This window comes from Lucilia cuprina, chromosome 3, assembly GCF_022045245.1.
Source record: "Lucilia cuprina isolate Lc7/37 chromosome 3, ASM2204524v1, whole genome shotgun sequence".
In the NCBI taxonomy this organism is placed as follows: Eukaryota; Metazoa; Arthropoda; class Insecta; order Diptera; family Calliphoridae; genus Lucilia; species Lucilia cuprina.
In genome coordinates this window covers 34,117,269-34,130,096 of record NC_060951.1, presented here as the reverse complement: position 1 = coordinate 34,130,096, position 12,828 = coordinate 34,117,269, and positions in this window count along the sequence as shown.

Here is a 12,828-nt window from a genome sequence, read left to right as displayed (position 1 = left end):
TCTAGTTCAGTTCTAGTTCAGTTCTAGTTCAGTTCTAGTTCAGTTCTAGTTCAGTTCTAGTTCTAGTTCAGTTCTAGTTCAGTTCTAGTTCAATTCTAGTTCAGTTCTCGTTCAGTTCTAGTCCTAGTTCAGTTTTGGACTGCTTGGTTTTGGCTTCTAAAGAAATCAGAAAAGCTCTCGAAATTCTTTAACAGACATGTGAACAGAGAGACTGGCGAATAGATGTACAAATCTAAGATCGACATGTCTACATTGTCTTAGAATTTAAAAATATTTACGAATATGCTTTTAGGTGTGTTACAAACGGAATGACAAAAAGTTTATGCGGCCTAGATTTCTGGATGGTGGGTATAAAAATATGCTTAATATACGTATGTATTTGTAAGGGGATGTGTAAGTATTTGTAGATGCACGTATGTGTATGTGTAGTACTATTTGCTATTTAGCCACTTTTATAAGAGGATCCTCTTATAAATACAAGTGTCTGTTGAAAACCATAAATAAACAAATGCCATCTCATGTGTGTGTTTAAAGATATGAGTTTGTATTTAGGTGTGTGTCTCTTTGCACAACAATCAATAGAAGAACAACACTGATATAGACAGGGGCCGAACAGAATGGATTTTTAAATATATTAGAAGAGCAAAATTAGAATTTTATTACAAAAAGTACAATTGTGTAAATTAAATGATATTTCCAAACAAATTTCCAAAAAGTCTCAAAAATTATTCTAAACTTTTTTCCATATTAGATCTAGGTATTCCTAAACATTTTCGTGCCACAAGTTGTTCATTTAGATCCTTAAACTTCTCATGTTTACATCTTAATTATAAGTAGATGGGTGTTCGAAATACAATGTAAACTTATCACAATTTGTTTGTTTATTTAAGAGAGGTGTGTATAATGATGGCTTATATTCGGTTACCATAGTTGTTCGTAATAAACAATTAAAAATACAATGTCATTTGTGCTGACCAGAAATAAACGACAACAATAAATTTATTAATATTCATTTTCTCTTATTTTCGTATTTCATTTATTTGTGAGCTATTTATCGATTATAGTCACACTTCTTTTGTTGTAATATTTTCATTATATTCAAGTTTTTGTTTGCTGATGTAGACAAAAAAAGTTTAAAACACTTTTTTCTGTTCAAAAACTTAATTTATAATTGAATTATGTGCAAAACAAAGGAATGAAGCCAAAATAAGTGTGAAAAAAGTTAAAATAAAATTGTATTTTAAAAGATTATTAAACATAATATAAATTGTTCATATTTACTCTACTGTAAGCACTTTACTTAAGTCCTTTTTTATTGATTATATAATTCTGTAATTCGGAGTGGAGGTTTCGAAGTACTGGTCTAACCAGTTCTAGTTTAGTTCCAGTTCAGTTCTAGTTCAGTTCTAGTTCAGTTTTAGTTCAGTTCTAGTTCAGTTCTAGTTCAGTTCTAGTTCAGTTCTAGTTCAGTTCTAGTTCAGTTCTAGTTCAGTTCTAGTTCAGTTCTAGTTCAGTTCTAGTTCAGTTCTAGTTCAGTTCTAGTTCAGTTCTAGTTCAGTTCTAGTTCAGTTCTAGTTCAGTTCTAGTTCAGTTCTAGTTCAGTTCTAGTTCAGTTCTAGTTCAGTTCTACAAAATCATTTATGAAAATATTGGAAAAATTCCATGATTAATTTGTGAAACAATAGCTAATTTGAAAATTTATTGGACAAAATAAAGCTAAGGAATTTTCAGATCTTTAAGAAATTTTTTGGAAAATACTCAAATGTTGTCGGTATATTACTAGATCAGAATATGAATCACAATTCATAAGTATTGCCTCTGTCATCTGCACTCAATTTTCCATTGGGTTTAAACATTTTATTAGTTCGTTTAAATAAATCTGCTGAGTTCAACGAATTGTCTGGAATCTAATATTATGTTACTAAGGCTGTTAACATGACAGCATTTAATTAAAATATTTACAAATTCAAAAGAAATCAGTTGATGTAATAATCATTAGATGGATAAACAGATAAATACATTAAAAGAGAATTTCAACATTGAAATCTTATTTACAAAACTGCTAAAAATAAATTTTGTAAATCGATAAATTGTATTACAGCAAACAACATTTTGCAAATTATTTTAAAACGTGTTATTAAACAAAATTTGTGACCTTTAACCATCATTTAATATATATTTTTATGAGAAGAATTTAAACTTTTTCTTAAGGTGTGTTTTATATAATAGCAACATTGTAATTAAATTAATCATAATTTGTTTAATATAAAATATATTTTTACAAATAAATACTTTTTTCCATATGTACAATTTTATTTGAATTACAAATAAGCTTCCTGGTAGTTAAGGTTTAATAAAATCGAAATGAATTTAATTTGTGAAGGAAATTCGAAGAAAAATAATATTACAATACAGCTACCTAATTAACGCTAACGAATACTATTTAATTTCTTGCAATATACATATTTACCAAAAACATGCAAATAAATTATTAAATTAAAATCCAACACAATCTCTCAGACATTTTGGATAATTGCGTTGTCGTTAATACACATAAAGAAATGTTTTTAATTAATTTCATATTAAGATAAGTATTTAATTTCTAGGAATAAAAATCAGCGAAAAAAATACAAAAAAAAAACACAACATATGAATAATAATCTTGTAGGATTTAATTACACTAACACATCCATGCATATAAATATCAATATTAACATACATACATATTGTTTAAATAAATATATTGTCAAATATAGCACATGACGCACCCAGCCTTCAACACTTTCCAATTTGGTGTAATTTTTACAAAAAAAATGTAAAAATGTAAATGAAAAATTAAAAGCAGATATAAAATTACATACTACTTATATTGTACATTTACACTTATTCATCCTTTGTACGAAATACATATGTATGTGTAATATTTGCATGAGCTGGCTTTATGTTTCAGATTTCGCTTTAAGCAATCAATAACGAAAAGGAAATCCTTAAGCTTCTTTAAACACATGAATGTATGTAAGTATAACAAGTAATAAATTTTAAATTTTTGAAAAACATAGATTTAAATTTGTCTATTTTTAAAAAATGATTTAGTAGTATTGCACACCAAACATTTTCCTTTTTTATTTTGGGTAAATACGACCAATAATATATCTGCAGCACAGTCGATGTCGATAGGCGAAATAATCCAAAATTACTTACATAGAATCGGGAAGAAGGCCCATAATACGGTCCTTAGAGACTAGACTATAGACATGATAAAAGATAAAGGCAATAGTCTCAAGACTAGACTATAGACTAGACTATAATTTAGACTATAGACTAGACTATAGACTAGACTATAGACTAGACTATAGACTAGACTATAGACTAGACTATAGACTAGACTATAGACTAGACTATAGACTAGACTATAGACTAGACTAGACTATAGACAAGACTATAGACTAGACTATAGACTAGACTAGATTGTAGACTAGACTATAGACTAGACTAGATTGTAGACTAGACTATAGACTAGACTATAGACTAGACTATAGACTAGACTATAGACTAGACTATAGACTAGACTATAGACTAGACTATAGACTAGACTATGGACTAGACTATAGACTAGACTATAGACTAGACTATGGACTAGACTATAGACTAGACTAAATTGTCTGAATACATAAGCATTTTTTTCCTCTCTGCAGCTCTCTTTGCTGAGAAGAGAGAATATTCAAACTTAAAAAAAGTAGTATTAACAATATTTTTCTTTTGACTATCTTTCAAAAATCCTAAACAAACAATCTCAATTTCTTTCTGTTTAGAAAATAGACCAAAAGTAAAAGTATCTATTAAAATATTGAGTACTTGTTATATATGACATAGAGCCCTGAACTTAGCCGTTTGTTTTTTTATTTATTTGCGTTTTTCTTTTTTACTTTTCTTTAGTTTCAGATTTCCAAATACCGACGACCCTAAAATTTTACAACGTAAAAACTTCAACAGACTACAGGTGTTTTTGAGACACTAATACCAATAAAAGCAATGATATTTTTTTTGGTATTTACAGGTGTCAGATGTTAGTGTTCTTTTTTTATTGTTTGTGTTTTTTATGTATATCAAGCATAATAAGCTAAATAAAGAAGATGTTTGATTCCATATTAATGTCAATAAAAATAATCTTAGGACGTATCTTTTTATTAAAGATATATAAAGGACAAAGTGAAAAGTTTGCGGTAAAAGTTTCACATAGTCGAACTTTCAATTTAACCTCCCATCGAACGTCCTGGTGACTAGCTATTTTAACATGTGCTTGTCCTGCGAGGAAGTCTATCGTCACCCCATAGATTACAAACAGACAGCACAAAGCTTAAGTTAATTTTTCGAGTCCCCACTTTCTTGCTTACATAGGGGACACTAAAGTGACGATTGTCTTCACTCACGGATGTACTCTTTCTTTACATAGACGAATAACCAGGTGGTTAGACTTAAATAGAAATTACAATCTTTTTCGGAAGTTGAAACATGAAATTAAGCATGTAGAGATCGGATGTATAGAGAACTTTTAAAAGAGTGCTTTTTGGTACTTTTTTTTGTTCTTCCGAAGTAAATTTTTTAAATTTCTTTAACAATCAACTTAGATATATAAAATTATGTATGATGATCCTGTAGTTAAAGGAACCCGAACTTCAAAAAGTACATTTTTGAATTTTCTATAATATTTAATCTAAAAACATGAAACTAAGCGTTATGGACCCTTTTTCAAGTATATTATAGCCAAATTTTGTTTAACAAACTTCATCCTCCAAAAACAAAAAAAAAATACGAAAGAGATTATTATTTATTTTACTTACTTGTTGTTGTTCTTGTTTGAAAACAATATTGAATATTTTCATAAAACTGCTATGATGGTGTTTTTGTTGTTATTTTTAAAAATTCTCTGTTATACATTTACATAAATGTGTATGTAAATATTTATATATACATATACGCACTAACACATACAAATACTGTTGTCTATCAGGTATTTTTATAGAGTATTATATCTCTGTTATATTTTTTTTACATTACTTTATTGTTGTTGTTCTTGTTTTTGTTTATTCTTTATGATATTGGTAACGTAAAGTTATTTATAACAAACTCACATTCACATACATATTAATACTCCAGCCTCCTGTTTGGATATTGCACATCGGTTTATAGAAGAAGTATAATACACAGTGAAAAAGTATATTGAATATTGACACGCGCTGGTATGTGTTTGTAGTGTAAGTGTGTTTGTTTTTGACGTATAAATTTAAATACAGCTCAATACACTTTTAATATGTTTGTGTCTATAGATGTACTCTCTCTATATATATACAAATATGTATATAGTTCATATGTATGTTTGTCGTTTGGTTCGTTACACTTCACTTCATTTCACCTTTGTGTGTTTATTTTAATTTTTATTCACTTGAAATATTTTTTTTTCACTTTTTTCTCTTTGTTTTCTTTATTACAGTTTTTTCTATTATTTTTTCACTTTTTGATGAGTTTCCTTTTTCCTTCGGCTTTGCAAACAAATTATTTGTTGTTATAATTTTTATTGTATTTCTTTTACTTTTAATTCTTCGTTTTTTCTTTTCTACTCTTAAATTTTATACGCCAAAGTTTTTGTTTTTTATTACCTACTTTTAGGGGAATTTTGTTTAAATATGTTCCTTTTTATGTTGAAACCAGGTTTTTAATTCTTCCACGTTTTGTATTCTTCTTTTAGTTTAGTTATCTGCAAATAAAATTAAAAACAAGTAGAATTGTAAAAAAGTGGTATTTTCTTGTTAAACATTAAAGTTTTCTGTACAAAGTACTGGTTACATTTTGGCTTGTTTTAATGGTCAATTTTATTATCTGTAACATTAAGTAAATACTTAATACATAAAAAAGTTTGTTGATTTTTATAAAAAACTCTTTGTAAAGGTCGTACAAAATTAAAAAAAATTGAATTTAAAAGTTAAAATTTTATGATATATATGCTATTTCCGTTAAAATACTTACTGCTTTACTCATAACAATTTATCAACAAATTCCTATTAATAGCCCCCTTAATATTTTATACTTTGTATTTCATGAAAATATTGAAAGTATACGTAACATGCATTTCATAAGAATCAATAAATATTACTCATACGTACCCTGTACATCATTAGAACAGAACTAGAACAGAAATATAACAGAAATATAACAGAACTAAAACAGAACTAGAACAGAACTAGAACAGAACTAGAACCGAACTTGAACTGAACTAAACTAAACTAGAACTCAACTAGAACTAAACATGAACTAGAACCGAATTTGAACTGAACTAGAACCGAATTAGAACTGAACTAGAACTGAACTAGAACTGAACTAGAACTGAACTAGAACTGAACTAGAACTGAACTAGAACTGAACTAGAACTGAACTAGAACTCAACTTGAACTGAACTTAACTAGAACTGGACTAGAACAAAACTAGAACTCAACTAGAACCGAACTTGAACTGAACTAAACTAGAACTCAACTAGAACTAAACTTGAACTGAACTAGAACCGAATTTGAACTGAACTGAACTAGAACCGAATTTGAACTGAACTAGAACTGAACTAGAACTGAACTAGAACTGAACTAGAACTGAACTAGAACTGAACTGAACTAGAACTGAACTAGAACTGAACTAGAACTGAACTAGAACTGAACTAGAACTGAACTAGAACTGAACTAGAACTGAACTAAAACTGAACTAGAACTGAACTAGAACTGAACTAGAACTGAACTAGAACTGAACTAGAACTGAACTAGAACTGAACTAGAACTGAACTAGAACTGAACTAGAACTGAACTAGAACTGAACTAGAACTGAACTAGAACTGAACTAGAACTGAACTAGAACGGAACTAGAACTGAACTAGAACTGAACTAGAACTGAACTAGAACTGAACTAGAACTGAACTAGAACTGAACTAGAACTGAACTAGAACTGAATTAGAACTGAATTAGAACTGAACTAGAACTGAACTAGAACTGAACTAGAACTGAACTAGAACTGAACTAGAACTGAACTAGAACTGAACTAGAACTGAACTAGAACTGAACTAGAACTGAACTAGAACTGAACTAGAACTGAACTAGAACTGAACTAGAACTGAACTAGAACTGAACTAGAACTGAATTAGAACTGAACTAGAACTGAAGTAGAACTGAACTAGAACTGAACTAGAACTGAACTAGAACTGAACTAGAACTGAACTAGAACAAAATTAGAACAGAACTAGAACAGAACTAGAACAGAACTAGAACAGAACTAGAACAGAACTAGAACAGAACTAGAACACAACTAGAACACAACTAGAACACAACTAGAACACAACTAGAACAGAACTAGAACAGAACTAGAACAGAACTAGAACAGAACTATAACAGAACTAGAACAGAACTAGAACAAACTGAGAACTAGAACAGAACTAAACAGAACTAGAACAGAACTAGAACAGAACTAGAACAGAACTAGAACAGAACTAGAACAGAACTAGAACAGAACTAGAACAGAACTAGAACAGAACTAGAACAGAACTAGAACAGAACTAGAACAGAACTAGAACAGAACTAGAACAGAACTAGAACAGAACTAGAACAGAACTAGAACAGAACTAGAACAGAACTAGAACAGAACTAGAACAGAACTAGAACAGAACTAGAACAGAACTAGAACAGAACTAGAACAGAACTAGAACAGAACTAGAACAGAACAGAACTAGAACAGAACTAGAACAGAACTAGAACAGAACTAGAACAGAACTAGAACAGAACTAGAACAGAACTAGAACAGAACTAGAACAGAACTAGAACAGAACTAGAACAGAACTAGAACAGAACTAGAACAGAACTAGAACAGAACTAGAACAGAACTAGAACAGAACTAGAACAGAACTAGAACAGAACTAGAACAGAACTAGAACAGAACTAGAACAGAACTAGAACAGAACTAGAACAGAACTAGAACAGAACTAGAACAGAACTAGAACAGAACTAGAACAGAACTAGAACAGAACCAGAACAGAACAGAACTAGAACAGAACTAGAACAGAACTAGAACAGAACTAGAACAGAACTAGAACAGAACTAGAACAGAACTAGAACAGAACTAGAACAGAACTAGAACAGAACTAGAACAGAACTAGAACAGAACTAAAACAGAACTAGAACAGAACTAGAACAGAACTAGAACAGAACTAGAACAGAACTAGAACAGAACTAGAACAGAACTAGAACAGAACTAGAACAGAACTAGAACAGACTAGAACAGAACTAGAACAGAACTAGAACAGAACTAGAACAGAACTAGAACAGAACTAGAACAGAACTAGAACAGAACTAGAACAGAACTAGAACAGAACTAGAACAGAACTAGAACAGATCTAGAACAGAACTAGAACAGAACTAGAACAGAACTAGAACAGAACTAGAACAGAACAGAACAGAACTAGAACAGAACTAGAACAGAACTAGAACAGAACAGAACTAGAACAGAACTAGAACAGAACAGAACTAGAACTAGAACAGAATGACTACTTTTAAATTTGTTTTAAATCATGAAATAATTATGTACCAATTCGGTTAGCTTTACTTTGTAAACTGAACTCAACAGAACTAGGACTGAAATAGAACCGAAATAGAACTGAACTAGAACTGAAATAGAATTGAACTAAAACTGAATTGGAACTGAACTAAAACTGAACTGAAGAATTCAACTCGAGACGAATTTGTTATAGTCTCATTATTCTTTAAATTTATCAGTATGTTGTATGTTTTTCTTTAAACGCCTTATGTCTAATTAAATTCCCTTTGTCTAAATAACCATTTAATTCTGTTGAATATGACATATAAACTAATCAGACTGTGAAAATTAATTACGCATTTTAAATATTTTTTCCAAAGAATTCCATTGCAATCATTACTAATTTCAAATGATTTTCTTCAATTTAAACATACACAATGTCTACACAATTAATTTCTTAAATTAAAAATGAAAATGCAGTTCTATATGTAAGTGCAAAAATAAATAGCAAATAAATATCAAATTCTCAAAATAGAAAACATTACTGTTAAACAGCAAATTTAAATTCATTTATGAATTCTAAATAATAAATAAAAATAAAACTATTTTCTATACACATCATCTCTTGTTTATTCTTTAGAAACAAAAAAAAAAATATGCCAATAACAAACACATTGTGGTAATGGGAATTTTTGGAAACGTTTATTGAATGAATAAATACTTGTCGATGAATGTATGTATGGAGATGAACAAATATTTATGTGTATGTGTGTGAGCATATACATACATACACACATACATTGATACTCATTCATGTACACCAGCTAATACCCATTTATTATAGAAAACTAATTGAATGTGAAACATTTAAATGATGATTTAACAACCACCATTATTTTGACTCGAAACTAAAACGTTTAAACATTTCGTTGCATACATACATATGTGCTTTGTGGAAAAGGCTTTTGTTTTGGGAATATATGGGTGTTTCCACAAAATAAACAGAATTAGTGAAATAGGAAAAAATTTTGATTGGTACTTAAAGTCTATTTCAGTCAGCAATTAAATGAGTGGACTGCATACTAAGAAAAAGCTTAATTCCTAGAATAGTATATCCATAATAAAAACCTTTTCCTAAAATACAGTTTCTATTACAGAAAAGCTTTTTTCATAAAAAAATTATTTACATAGAAAAAGTATTTCTCAGAGAAAAGCCTCCGTCAGTTAATAAAAGCTTTTTTTAGACCGAAATATATTTCTCTTAAGAAAAGCTTTTTTTATATAAAAAAGAAATGTTTTTTTAAAAGGCAATATTTTTCCATAAAAAAGCTTGTGTGATGAAACAATTTTTAGACAATTTTTTTACAGAAAAACCTTTTACATTTTTCATAGAAAAATATATTTTCAAAGAAAAAGCCTTTTTTATGGAAAAGTCTTCTATAATTGAAAAAGTTTTTAATCGACAAAAGCCAAGAAAAATCGTTTACATAAAAACTTTTTCATAAATAACTTTTTTCATAGAAAAAGCTATTTTTCATAGGAAAACCTTCTACATTAAAAAAATAATAATAAAAGCTTTTTTCAATCAAGAAATATATAACTTTAAAAAAGCTTTTTTATATAAAAAAAGTTGTTTCCATTAAAAAACTTTTGTGAAAACAATTTTCCACATTTTTTTTTAGAAAAAAACTTATTTCATAGAAAAAGCTTTTTTCATAGAACAACCTTCTACATTGAAAAAAGTTTTTCAAAAAAATGTTTTCAAAGAAAAAATTTTTTATAAAAACTTTTTTTTTTATAAAAAGAGCTTTTTTTATAGGAAAATCTTCATTAACAAAATTCTTGAAAAAGTGTTTTCATTTAAAACATATTCATAGAAAAGCCTTCTAAATTGAAAAAAGTTTTTCATAGAAAAATATTTTTTCAACGAAAAAACTTTTTTAGAATAGTCTTCTATCATTGAAAAAGCTTTTAGCCTTTTTCAGGAAGAAAAGGTTTTTTTCATGAAAACTATAAAATGGCATAAAGCTTTCTCTTTTTTCAGGAAGAAAAAGTTTTTTTCATGGAAAACTATAAAATGGCATAAAGCTTTCTCTTTTTATAGAATCACCCATATCAACATATACCCTTTGTTACAAGTACATTATTACTGCTAACTATTATACAATGACTTCCACATATGTATATACATATGTACGGATGTATGTGTGTGTCTTTCTTACTTACTTAAATTATATGAAAATGTTGTAACAATAGCACTCGAGGGAATGTAAATTCTGATACGTGATTATTGTGAGAATAGAAAACTAAAACTTAAAGAATCTTCTAAAAGTATTTTAGTGATCAAAGAACAACGAAAACAATCAACATTTCTAATCAAATACTGAATCATATTGTTTTCTAATGGAAAACATATACATACCAAAAAACGAATAACTTTTGAAATAATGATTTAATAATTGAAAAGAAAGAAAAAAGAAGGAGAGTGTTTAAAAAAAACTTTTAATTCTCGTTAAAATTAAACAAAAATTTAATTGAAATGTAATGCTGAGGAAAAATACTTTCAAAAGTTTTTGGGAAAACTTTCTTAGGACTTTGTTAAAGTTTTGTATATGTTGTTGTTAAATACTTACAATTTACAAGACATTTCTTTTTTACCATATAATTTATAAAGAAAATATTTTTGGATATTTTTTCTTTTTTGTTTTTATTCTTTCAATATTATAGCTTTATTTTTAATATGGTTACTTAATTTATTTTTGTGCTTTGTTACATTTTTATTACAGCTTATAGCTGTTCGACAATTTCTCTTTCTCTTTCAACAAAGTTTACTTCCTTTTTGCTTTTGATTTGCCTAGTAAAGATATTTTTTGTTCAACATATTTATCTGCATTTTTAGGCCTAAATAGAGGAGGAGTTAGCAAAAATAATCCTAAAAAAATACATATCCGTCAGCCAATGTAATATAAAGCAGCACTTATCACAATTACAGATGCCTATTAATTTGCCATATCCGTTTCCGTTCAGCTTTTCGTAGCACAAAAACATTTCTGCTTTAATCATTGGAACAAAAAGCCACAGGAAATATTAGCAAAAAATCCAACTAACTAATAAAGCGTATAATAAAATGAGATAATATGGAAAATTTATTTTCAAATTACGGTCATTTCTTTTGGTTTTTTTTTTTTGGTTGGGGAGGGGTACGGCAGAAGGTTGTAAAAGATTTATTAATATTAACAAAGATATTTAAAGTATAAGAAAGCAATTACATTCCTTATTTTAATAGTTTAACTAAAAGCTTTATTCGTTTCCGACATCGAAAGGTATTCTAAATCTCTTAACATTCTAATAAAATTTTTATGTTTGTTATTATCTATACCTTCGTTAAATTGCTCTAAAACTGTTTAAATTTTCTTTATATTTAATTTTTTTATTGAAATCCCTACATTTACTTGCTTCTGCTCAAAACAGTAAAACATTTAAGTGTCAAACTTTTTCCCATTAGCTACTATCAGGTGTAATATATTAAAAACTTTTACACTCATTACTTCACTCACACTCAAGCATGTTATGGTTCAAGTAACGCTTCAAATTGTCCTATTTTAAACCATATTTATTTACATTGTTAACTGAACGTTAATGTTTTAAAATTTAATGCAATTTTTTTCTTTACAACTTAAGCAGCAATAAAAATTTATTTTCAATATTAATTATTTTTAATAATATTACACAATATGTATAATGCGCACTTTGCATGACTTTATTATTTAACGGGGGAGAGTAAGAGCGTCAAGGATAGAATGATAAACATGTGGATGCATGTTAGCAACGGCTGCTCAAAGTAGGGACTTATAGCCAAACTTGACTTCATCATGTATTCGTACAAACATGTGTATGTATGTAGTGGTTTAAATCAGGGAATTATAGGGAAGCAACATATCAAAAGCTTGTTTACACTCTTAATCTGGACTATAGTTTAGTTTATAGTCTAGACAATAGTCAAGTCTAGAACTATAGTTTGGTCTCTAGTCTGGACTACAGTTCAGTCTAAAGTCATGTAAATAGTACACTAAAGTTAAGACTATAAACCAGTCGACAATCTAGACTATAGTCAAAACTATACACTCAAGTATAGTCCAGACTTCGACTTTAAAAAAGTAAGACTAGACTATAGACTAGACTATATACTAGACTATAGACTAGACTATAGACTAGACTATAGACTAGACTATAGACTAGACTATAGACTAGACTATAGACTAGACT